The sequence below is a fragment of the Pinus tabuliformis genome, chromosome 1_1, assembly GCF_031772625.1.
Source record: "Pinus tabuliformis cultivar Carrire ecotype Pingquan chromosome 1_1, CPIR1, whole genome shotgun sequence".
NCBI lineage: Eukaryota > Viridiplantae > Streptophyta > Pinopsida > Pinales > Pinaceae > Pinus > Pinus tabuliformis.
The window spans coordinates 638,928,374-638,939,250 of NC_142297.1; positions in this window are offsets into that span (position 1 = coordinate 638,928,374).

The following is a 10,877-nucleotide window of genomic DNA, read 5'->3' on the forward strand; positions in this document are numbered from 1 at the left end:
CAGAATGTATGCTCATTACACACCTCCACTTAGTGCAGGGGTCAGTAGTGCATATGTGAGGTATGGGTACTCAATACCTCCATGGTTGTAAGCTGCAAATTGGACTCAATCATATGGTAGCAATCAACCATTTCCTATTCAACCCTTTTTAGGTAGGCCAACCTACCTGGCTCAAGAAGGTAACTCGGGGAGTTTTGGCACTCAAGATTCTTAGGGCCATAAAGAATAGGGGTGTCATATGTTTTTGGTTGTAACCACATTATGATGTGGATTTTGGATGGATTGTATCTTTTTTTTGTCACATAAAAATTTTGGCTTACAACCTAGGTTGTTTTATTTCATATTGTGTGTGACATTGTAGAAAAAATCCATTTTAGAAGGAACATCTATAGTCTATTATAATGTAGAAATCTTACAAGGTTCTCAGGACCATAAAGAATATGGGTGTCATATGTTTTTGGTTGTAACCACATTATGATGTGGATTTTGAATGGATTGTATCTTTTTTTTGTCACAGAAACATTTTGGCTTACAACCTAGGTTGTTTTATTTCTTTGAAATGCTAACAACATTATGGTTCTATGCATTCACTACATTGAAAAGCCAACAACAGCTTGGTTGGTTGTAAAGCAGTTTTGTTTTGCAACCTAAGCACAAAAGTTTATAAAAAATTGATTAATAACACTGAAAAACTATTTATTATAGTGGATTATTCTAAACAAAAATAGGTTTAGAATGATGACTACACTGTTGTAGCTCAACAATAGACATAATTAGCGTTCTTAATAACTCTAATAAATTCTCAATTTTAGCCATTTAAAAACTTCAAAAAAATTGTTGCAACTTCACCTTACATTTCAATACAATACTAGTTAATCAATCTTATTGAGTAGAATAATTCAAACACAAAACAAGGGAAAAAGTTGATGCATGCAGGTCTATTTACACTATCAAATGAGACTATAATATTTTGAGAAACAACTTTTGAATGTGCAACATTCAGTAACTTACTGTTATCAATCTTGTATGACTCTTCAGGTCTCGAGGACCGAGCTAAAGGAATGGACTATGTTCAAATGACATTATCAATCTCTTTGTATAATTGCTTGGCCTTGATGTTGGCATGACCTCTTTCCCTCGTAGATTATTGGAAAATGAATCAACCATAATAATTTTCAAATGGATGGTAGTAGAATAATAATTAGTCTTGACTTCGGATCATTTAAACCTTTATCTTCATACCAATATAGAGAGAGACTATTATTATATAAACCAAAAGGCATATATAAACGACACTTGAATGGGATAATATCTTAAAACTCATAGTAGACACCAGAAAAAAATGGCATTGTTCTCTTATGGAATGACAGCTTCAGGTTCGCAACGCATCACAACACATTTTATACAACACACTTTATGGAGGGCTAACAATGCATGTACCAGAATGCAATATATAAAGAGCCAATGATATATCTAGTATTCAATAACACTGACCAAAGCACATGCTTCACACATATGCACAATAACAACAACCAATTCAACGCAGTCTTGACCCACTTGCAGGAGCTCCACGCCAGTTAAAAGATCATTCCACACATTCAACACAATTATGAATGCACAAAGATGAATGCACCATACGCTGCTACTGGATGGAGGAAGATCCCTTGGCTAATGTCTGCATATAATGCATGTCAATCACTGGGATTTAAGATGTCACCTCTTGTGTGAGTGATTTTGAGGTTGATGAGAATAGCTGGAAATCCTCCTCCTTTGTAAACAAATAAACCTCTTTAATCGGCCTGTTGATCCAATTTGAATCTACCTATTAATTAAATTTCTTGAGAATCGAATGAGGACCACAACAGAAAAATCCAGATCATATATTTTATATTTGTGCTTCGACTGCATCTCCAAAAAAGGGAAGCCTCTGGGTTGAGCTACGATATTACAAAAGCTAGGTTGACTTAGACCATATCACAACCTAGATTGAACAACTACGATGGATGAAATAGATAGGTAATTTAAAGATATCCTGGTAAATGATCAATGTGCTACTTAAAAGGAAGACTGGAAGAGAATTTCAGTAAATTCAAACTGTTTACAAGTTCTATAAGATACACATGCTTTATCAAATACTAGGTTCTACATGTTGTTGAAGAAAATAGTCACCAAGAGTGTAATATTCTGCTATTAATCGGTACAAGTAAGAAAAGGATCACTAGTTGAGGGGGCGCATAAAAAAATGCTCGATTGAAAACATGCAGTCTTGTACTTCTAGGTCCACCATCGATACAGTTGAAAAAAGTCTCCAAAATCTAAGAATTTTGATGGCAATTTGAGATCATTCAACAAATCTTTAGGGTGTGTAGATACAAATGGCAGACTGTGTGTGAGGCAACCAATACACGAAATGGGACAGTAATGTAGGGAATGGACCTCTAATATTATGTCAAGGTAGACAGACGCATATAGACATTTTCTGCAAGTACCACAGAGAAAATAAACCACAACATTTAAAATAGCCAATTCATTCATCTGCCAACCATTCAAAGTGGAAGCGTTATCAAGGTTGATGAGACTGCAAATAAGGGAATATGTGTTACTGACAAGGCCTGACCCACTTACATAAAACGGGCTCTAGAAGAAAATTAAAACATTGTCGGGCTTTGGCCATGGAAAAGTAGAGCACAAATTGACAGAAATGCAGGTTGAACTTTAGAGCTCTAACCAGTGAGGATGCTTAGGCTAGGCCAAAAAACCAGTGGTCTTGGTGATATAATGTCGGGAAGATACATTCCCAAGTAAATCAAGCTCTAAACATCATAAAAAAATACTTGGATGATTTCTAAGATGCAGATGGCAAATAAATGCTTCAAAACCCTAAACCTGCAAAACTCTTTGAAATCCTGAAACTCCAAGAGCAAAAATAAGAAAAATTCCAATAGGAAGGTGAGGTGTTGAAAAACACAGTGGCAATGGCTGGTAGGATTTCTCCTACCAGATAGACGTAGAAGCCATGTCTAAGCGTCTTCCATGTCTAGACCTTCTCTAGAGCTCGCAAGACCTTCTCTAGAGCTCGCCAGACCTACAACAAGTTGGATATTAGCCAATGGCATAAATATTCACAGACATTTCAAAGAAAAAACTAAAAAACCCTGAAAATTACCTGTAAATTTACCTTCGACCTTGAACTGCCTCCTGCCCAAACAACAGGTCGTGCGAATGAAACAACCACCAAGGTATTTGTAAACCCTCGCGGTCCAGAATGAACAACAATTACAGGCGGAATGAAACAAGGACAACATAAACCCTATTCTGTTAATGGATGCATGCAAGTAAATAAGCCCGGTTAGCAGGTCAACAATGGTAGACAAGGCACACAGGTAATGGCGTTGTCCTGCGCCATCGTCGGCGTTGGGCTTCTCCCAAACACCAGACCCAAACAAAAAAAATGGAGCAGAGCACACATTGCGGCAAACAGGCGGAAACAACTGGATGAAAGGTCGACATTAGGGTTTTGAAGGGTTGATACCCACCATAACATGTGGTAGTCCACGTCAGATAGGTGCCATATATGCAAGAGTGCCATCCACGTGGGTGTAGCTGAGGTGGAGGGGAGGGCGCACAGGTAATGGCATCCCTCCCCTAGTTGTAGTCTTTCAGGGGGAGTCTGTACAGCTGCACCACTATGATGTACGATGATACGGATGTCGTATATGTACAACATCTCCATTGCAGGCTTCAACTATTAATGTTCTTTGATATAACTAGGACTTAAAAAAAAGTCAATGTTTGGCCCCTATTTTATAACTGCACTGCGTGTTTGGAACCTTAAGGTATTGACTACATAAATTTAACCTTAAATGGACATTCGAGGACTTACAATTCTATTTTATAAGATTTGTGCTTGAGTGAAGTGATGCATATTCTGTTTTAAGTGATGCATCTTCAATAAGATTAGCTTAGAAAATAATAGAAGTTTTGGTAAGATTATAATAAAATTTATTAGAAATTTTTGATAAAATTATAATAAAATTTGTTAATTTTTTTTGAAAATTTAGATGTTAAATTTCAGAATTTTAGATGACTTAAAAAATTTAATAATATTAATCTATTTCCACTATAAAAAAAAATGAATTCAACCACTCCAACTTTTTGATTTTTTAAAATATTTTTACCCATACAAAAAACACAAAAATCCACTGCAACGCCTTTATAATGTGACTACATCCTCTTGGGTGTGTACAATGTTGATGGCTTCAGAAAACAAGACTAAGTTGATATGAATATTCAAAGTTGATGTGTACACTGTATAGTATTTAAAAGTAGCTATTGAGTAACATGTAGGCATTATCACAGTGATGCCTACTGGAAAAAATGAACTGATGATGTGTGGCAAAATCATAAAATCAGGGATTCGCATCTTTTCTTAAAGGTAGTAACAGGTTTCTTTTTGATATATTTTTAAAATAAGAGCAACATTGTGTTACGTTGGGAGGTTCAAGAATTATAATGAAATGTTATATTAAATTAAAGCAATGGTATTATATAACAAGTGTGGTAGGTATTTAGCGTCTGACAATCAGCCAAGTTAGTTGTGATTGATGTTTTTATTAATTATTTTATGTAAATATACATAAATAATTTTTGTCTAAATTTTTTTAATTAAAAATTAAAATAAATTTATTATCTTATTACGTAAAATCTTCCATTTTAAATATAAATACCACTACTTAAAAGCAAAAATAAATATAACATCGCAGTTGTCTATAATGAGATTTTTTGGAAGCCTTTCCAGTGGGATTTTCTGGTCAAAATCCGGCAGCAATTTATTGGAATCACAAGTTTGATAGCTAGTTTCTGCACAATCAAAGCGTCCCAGCGGTATTTCAGGGTGCTGAATTCAAATATACAGTTAAAAAACCATTTTAACTGCAACAAATCAAGATTTAACCTCAATTTCTTCCTCTGGATTCCGTCACCGTAATCTCCAAAAAGTCGCATTATAAACAACTCCTATAACATCCCTCTATACATACGGAAATGGTAGATATGCTGATGTCTTAACTTTGTGAAATTTTATAAACCTTAAAATTTGTAAACATTTAGTATTTGTAAATCATTTGAATTTGAATTTTTTATTTTTTTTAACAAGAACGGGTAATGGATATATTGCTAAAGGTGGAGCAAGCTCCCATTACAATTGACTGTAACCTAAAAAAATTGAGCAATGAGAGTGGTCTGGGAACGTAGTCCCTTCTCCATTGCTTATATTCAAAAATTCATTGAGATCTTTAGTTATTCTTGAATACTGTCTTACGTATTGTCCCTCTAGAAAAGAAAATTTACATAACGTTGGTCGTCCTATTTGTTATTCCTACTGCTTACTGTTCCTTTTGCTTTCTGCACTGTCTGCTTGCTATACCTTCAGCTTGTTGTTCTTTATGCTTGTTGTTCCTTCTGATCGTTGTTCCTTCTTCTGCTTGCTGTTCCTTTTGTAGCTATTCCTTCAGCTTGCTGTTCCTTCTACTGTTGTTCCTTCTGCGTGTTGCTCCTTCTGTTTGATGTTCCTTTCCCTGTTGTTCCTTCTGTTGTTGTTCCTTGTGCTTGTTGTTCCTTCTGCTAGCTATTCCTTTCGCTGTTGTTCCTTCGGAAGCTCTTCTTTATGCTTGTTGTTCATTTTGCTTTTTGCTTGGCGTTCTTGAATGTGACTTGCTGAATTCCTAAAACAACTCTCACTTTGAATATTGGGGCCAGTGAGCGCAAATCTGTCAGTTGTAGGATGGTTAAGGCAAGGGATGAGTCGAGCAGGGTCCTCCATTAAGGCTGAGATTTCCTTGGGACAGCAGACAACCTTTGTTTGCCAGCGAATCTGCTTGCTTATTTAATTCCCGCAGAATGTGGTATGAGTCGACTGTGTCAAATTCTTTCAATAAGTTTTGAATTCGCTGCAAGGTTTTGTTTAAAGCAGGGTTACGAAAATGATCTTCGAAGTTTAAGAGATTAATCAGAAGCTCTGAGTCTTCAAATATTTGAATTGTTTTATATCCTAGCTCCTTCGCAATCTGGCATGCTTTTAAGAGACTGTAACTCTCTGCTTGATTGTTCGAACTTATGCCTAGACCCCAACTGAAGCTAGTTTTATTCGATCTATCCAGGGAGAGTATCAATCCTCTTGCACCTGCAGTTCCTGGGTTCCCCTTAGACACTCGGTCGAAGAAGATAGTGGCTTTTGAGGTCCCCTGCCACCACTTGAGAAAGTCACCTTCAATGAGACGCAATCACCAGGTTGGAGCATTCATCGGTTTGCTGACTATATCTTTCCTTTCACTTGATGCATAGAATCGTATCCACTCAAAAGCTTTTGGTGGTTTAGGGGAGGCAAAGATTGTTTTATCTACTATTTCCAACAGGATGGCTTTAACTTTGGCAACCACTTCCACTGAGTTCGAGAGCTTATTGTTGAAAACATAATCGTTTCTAGCCAACCATACTTTCCACCAAAGGCATTTTGGAATAGCTTGCCAAATGTATTTCCAGATTGCGTTTTTAGTTTTTTTCTCCGGGTTTTGATCTGCCCAGGAGGTGAAGAGGGCGACGACTGATATCTAGGATGGGGGGCACACTAAGTTTGTGGAGGACCATCTTCCAAACTGCTTGTTTGGAATTGCAGTCAACCATTAAGTGGTTAGAGGTTTCGATAGTAGAATTGCATAGGCTGCATCTAAAGGGGCCGTGGAATCCTCTTTTGATCATATTTTCTCCTGTTAGATCCTTTTTTTGCATGAGTAACCAAGTGAAAAAATTCACCTTTAGTAGACTAAAGGGGGACCAAACGGATTTCCAGAACTTTGGTGTTAATAAAGGGGCATGTATAGCTTGTAAAGAGGAGAATCCTTGAGCTGTTGTATATATTCTGGTTCTTCCCCACCGCCATTTGTCTCTGGATGAGCGATGGATAGGGGCGAGACTAGAGAGTGCTACACATAACAAGTTTTTTTGGGATTCTAGGTGGTCAGGAACCCCTGGAAAAGTCCATCCTGCCTAGTTCCCTTTGCTGTCCCAAGAACAAATATCTGCTAGCCGAAGGAGACCTTTGTTCACTAGCCAGATCTTTATATTGTTGCAGGAGTTTAGGGTGGCCAAAGGGGCATTCCCTTGTATAGTATCCTCCCACAGTAATGTTCTTTGTCCATTGCCTGGAATTCTGTATAAATGTTGTTGTACATGGTCGATGCTTCTTCTGACTAAATTCCATATTGTTGTTCCTGTTGGAGTAGATGTTGTTGTGAGGTTTCTCAGTGAGATTCCCTTTAGGTATTTCTTCCATAGGATCTTACTGACAGGATGATTTTTATCTGCATACAATTGCCATATGATTTTTCCTCCAAGAGCTAGATTTTCCAGGCCTGGATCTCGTATGTGTAACCCGCCTTGCTGGAGTGGTCTTTTTAGGATATCCCAACTTACCATATGTAACTTGCTCTGATTTCCCTTGCCTCCATTCCAAAGAAAGTCCCGGAGGAGCTTGGATATCTATTCCGTGATAGTCTTGGGTGCTAGAAGGAGGGAAGACTAGAATATGTGGAGGGTGGAGAGGACTGCCTTTATCAAAAGCATCTTCCCAGCCTTTGCAAGCCATTGGCCTCCCTAGTATGCTATTGTTGCTTTTATCTTTCTTATTACTTCCGTCCAAAGGGAGGGAGGGCTTTGTCCCAAGGTTAAGGGAAGGCCTAGGTATTTGATCTTTTCCCATTCGTCATACCCAGGGAAATCCAATGTGCAGGGAATTTGAAGGATAGTGGGATGATCTACATTCCAGCCGTAGACAATGCTTTTTATTTTGTTGATCAAGGCTCTTGAGATTTAGCAGAAGTGATGAACAATTTCTTTGAAAGCTTTTGCTATCTTAATCAAGGCACCTCCTAAAAGGAGAGAATCATCCAAAAAAAGGGCATGATTTATTGGGTCAACTCCTCTTGCTATCTTGATGCCTAGGATAGAGCCTCATTTCATTTTCGTTGTTAGCTTTCTACTTAGGGATTTTGCCAACGAGATATAAAGAAAGGGTGACAATGGGCACCCTTGGTGGAGCCCTCTTGAAGCTTGAAAAAAGTAAGCTGGTCTGCCATTGACCAGGGGCGCTATCCAAGGTCTGTGAGTGTAGGCTTTTATCAAATTGACAAACTCAATACTAAAACCAAAGGAGATAAATATTTTATAAAGGAATGAAATTTTAACCCGGTCAAAAGCATTTGACATATCCAGCTTGATGAGCATGCCTTTTTCCTTCCGAGTGTGGCTATAGTGGAAGGCTTCTTGCACTTGGATCACATTATCTATGAGGTGTCCTCCTTTGACAAAGCCGCCCTGCAGAGGGAAGATTAAGTTCCCTAATAGAGGCTTGATCCTATTGGCTAAGAGTTTGGCAAGGATCTTATAGAGGCATTGCAGAGAGGGATAGGCCAGAATCTGTCGAGAGTCTCAGGGTTAACTTCCTTTGGGATTAGGGCAAGGAAGGTGGAGTTGGTTCACCCTCCCACTTTGGCTTTCTTTTGAAAGGCTTTTACCATTCTGAGGAGATCAAGTTTTATTACATTCCATAAAGTTTTGTAAAAATGAATGGTGAAACCATCCAGCCCAGGGGCTTTATCTGGCTCCATTGACCAAATGACTTCCACTATCTCTTTTTCTGTAAAAGGCTTCATTAACCCATCATTTAAATCTGTTGTGACAAGTGAGGGGATATTTGACAAAAATTCAGTGGCCAGGTCTTCATCGGAAGAACCATCCTCCTGGAACATATGCTGAAAATGGGATGTGGTGGCCTGTTTTATGAGTGGTTGTCCTTTGATAACTTCCCCCTCACTGGTGGATATTTCTGAAATGTGATTCCGTGAGAGACGAGCTTTGCATTGTCTATGAAAGAAAGTTGTGTTTCTGTCTCCAGCTTGCAGCCAGAGGCTGCGAGACTTAAGGCGCCAGTATTCATCTTCCAAGACTTAAGGTGCCAGTATTCCTCTTCCTTTCGAAAGGAAAGGAAAGAGTTGAATTGGGTGTTCTGTTCGAGGAGAAACTGAGCTTTGGTGATTTCAGTTCCTTCCATGCCTAACTGAATCTCGGCTAGAGTCTGTACAACCTTTTGTCTAGTGCTCGTTGGAGTGGATAGAGGTTTTTTTTTCTGCCCAGGATTTTAGAGCAAACTTAGTGTACTTGAGCTTCTGCTCCCACACAAAATTGGGGGATCCTTCAACTGGTTGCGACCAAGCGAGAGTCACTGTGTCCATAAAGCCCTCTCTCGAGACCCATAGAGGGCTGAATCTAAAGGGAATAGGTCCCAAGTCCTCCTCTTTTTCTATCAGTAGTGAGATGGGATTGTGGTCAGATGTTATTTCGGGCAAGATTTTTGAAGAGATTATATGCTTCCCCTCCATCAAAGTACTTTGAACTAGAAACCGATCTAGACGAGCAACAATTTTGGCATTACCATCTCTATTGTTGGTCCAGGTATAACGACCTTTCTTGGGTTTGAGGTCAAGTAGGTCCCATGCGAGTGTTAGAGACTCCACCGAGACATGGAAGGGATCTTTACCCCATACTCCACCTTTTTTATCATTTGGATCTAGTGTGATGTTAAGGTCCCCTGCCAGAATGATGTTTTGGGGGGGGTAGATTTCTAGGAAATCTAAGAGAGTATGCCAACAGTTCTTCTTTTCCAGAAAATTAACAGGAACATATAGATTCAAGAGAGCTAAAGAAGTCTTACTTGGGAGGTGTAGAAGATCTGTGTATATCTAGTGTTGGGTTGCGAAGGAGCTCTTCAGCTGAAACATATCCTTTGACCATAAGGTTGCAAGGCCCCCTGAAGTACCTTGGGCGCTGACCACTTTTCCTGAGTTCTTTTTCCACTTGGTTCGACTTAACGATAGAAGAGCATCTTCTTCTATCTTTGTCTCTTGAAGCAGGAGGATATATGAGGGTTCCATTCTTAATAAATCTTTTACTGCTTCAGCTTTCATAGGGTTCCCCAGGCCCCTGCAATTCCAAGAGACAATCTGCATTATTTACTGGGGAAGGAAGGAGTAGACCCTCCCTTTGTGGGTCGGGTCCTTGTGTTTCTGCCTAGTGACATTTCAATTGTGGACTGACTGCCCTGCATCTTTAGTCATTCCACCTCTTCTTCTCTGATCTCCTTGCAAGACTTCCTTCCTGCCTTTTTATTGGGTCGCTCGAAAGAATCATCTTCGGAAGAACCAAGACTGTCTATCAGCTTTTTCTTTTTAGTCATTTCTGCATATGAGGGTGGAGAAATGGCGCCTGCTGGAGGATCCTGATTTTCCTACTGGGTTGCATCTACACAAGGGATTTCTGTAGTGGCTTCTCCCATTTGTTCCTAAGGTCCTGAGTTTATTTCTGCATCTGCTATCTGTTCCATATTCTGTTGCACCTCTCCCTCTTCAAGTTCTGGTTGGTCATCTGGAGGGATTAGTGCAACAAAAGGATTTGAAGAGATGGTGGCATTTGTTGTGTCCTGATCTTCGGGTAGGCTCTTCCCAATGGAGGGTCCTCTGTTCTCTGGATTCCCTCCTTTCCTTTTCACTCTGTTGGTCTATTTCGATGTGCCTGGTTTTCGGGCTTGTGTCCACTGATCGCCCTTATCTTTTTCTGTTTCTTCCTTAGCTTTCTTCTTGCAATTTCGAGCGAAGTGATCATAGTCGTGATAGTGTTGACACTTGAAGGGAAGCTATTCATAATAAAGTTCCTGAATGTGAGACCAGCCAGCTATGGTAAGCTTAATAGCCTCAGGAAACCCTATCTCTAGATTCACTTCAACACATATTCTGGCACATGAGTATTGTTCTCTCCTTTCAGCCCTA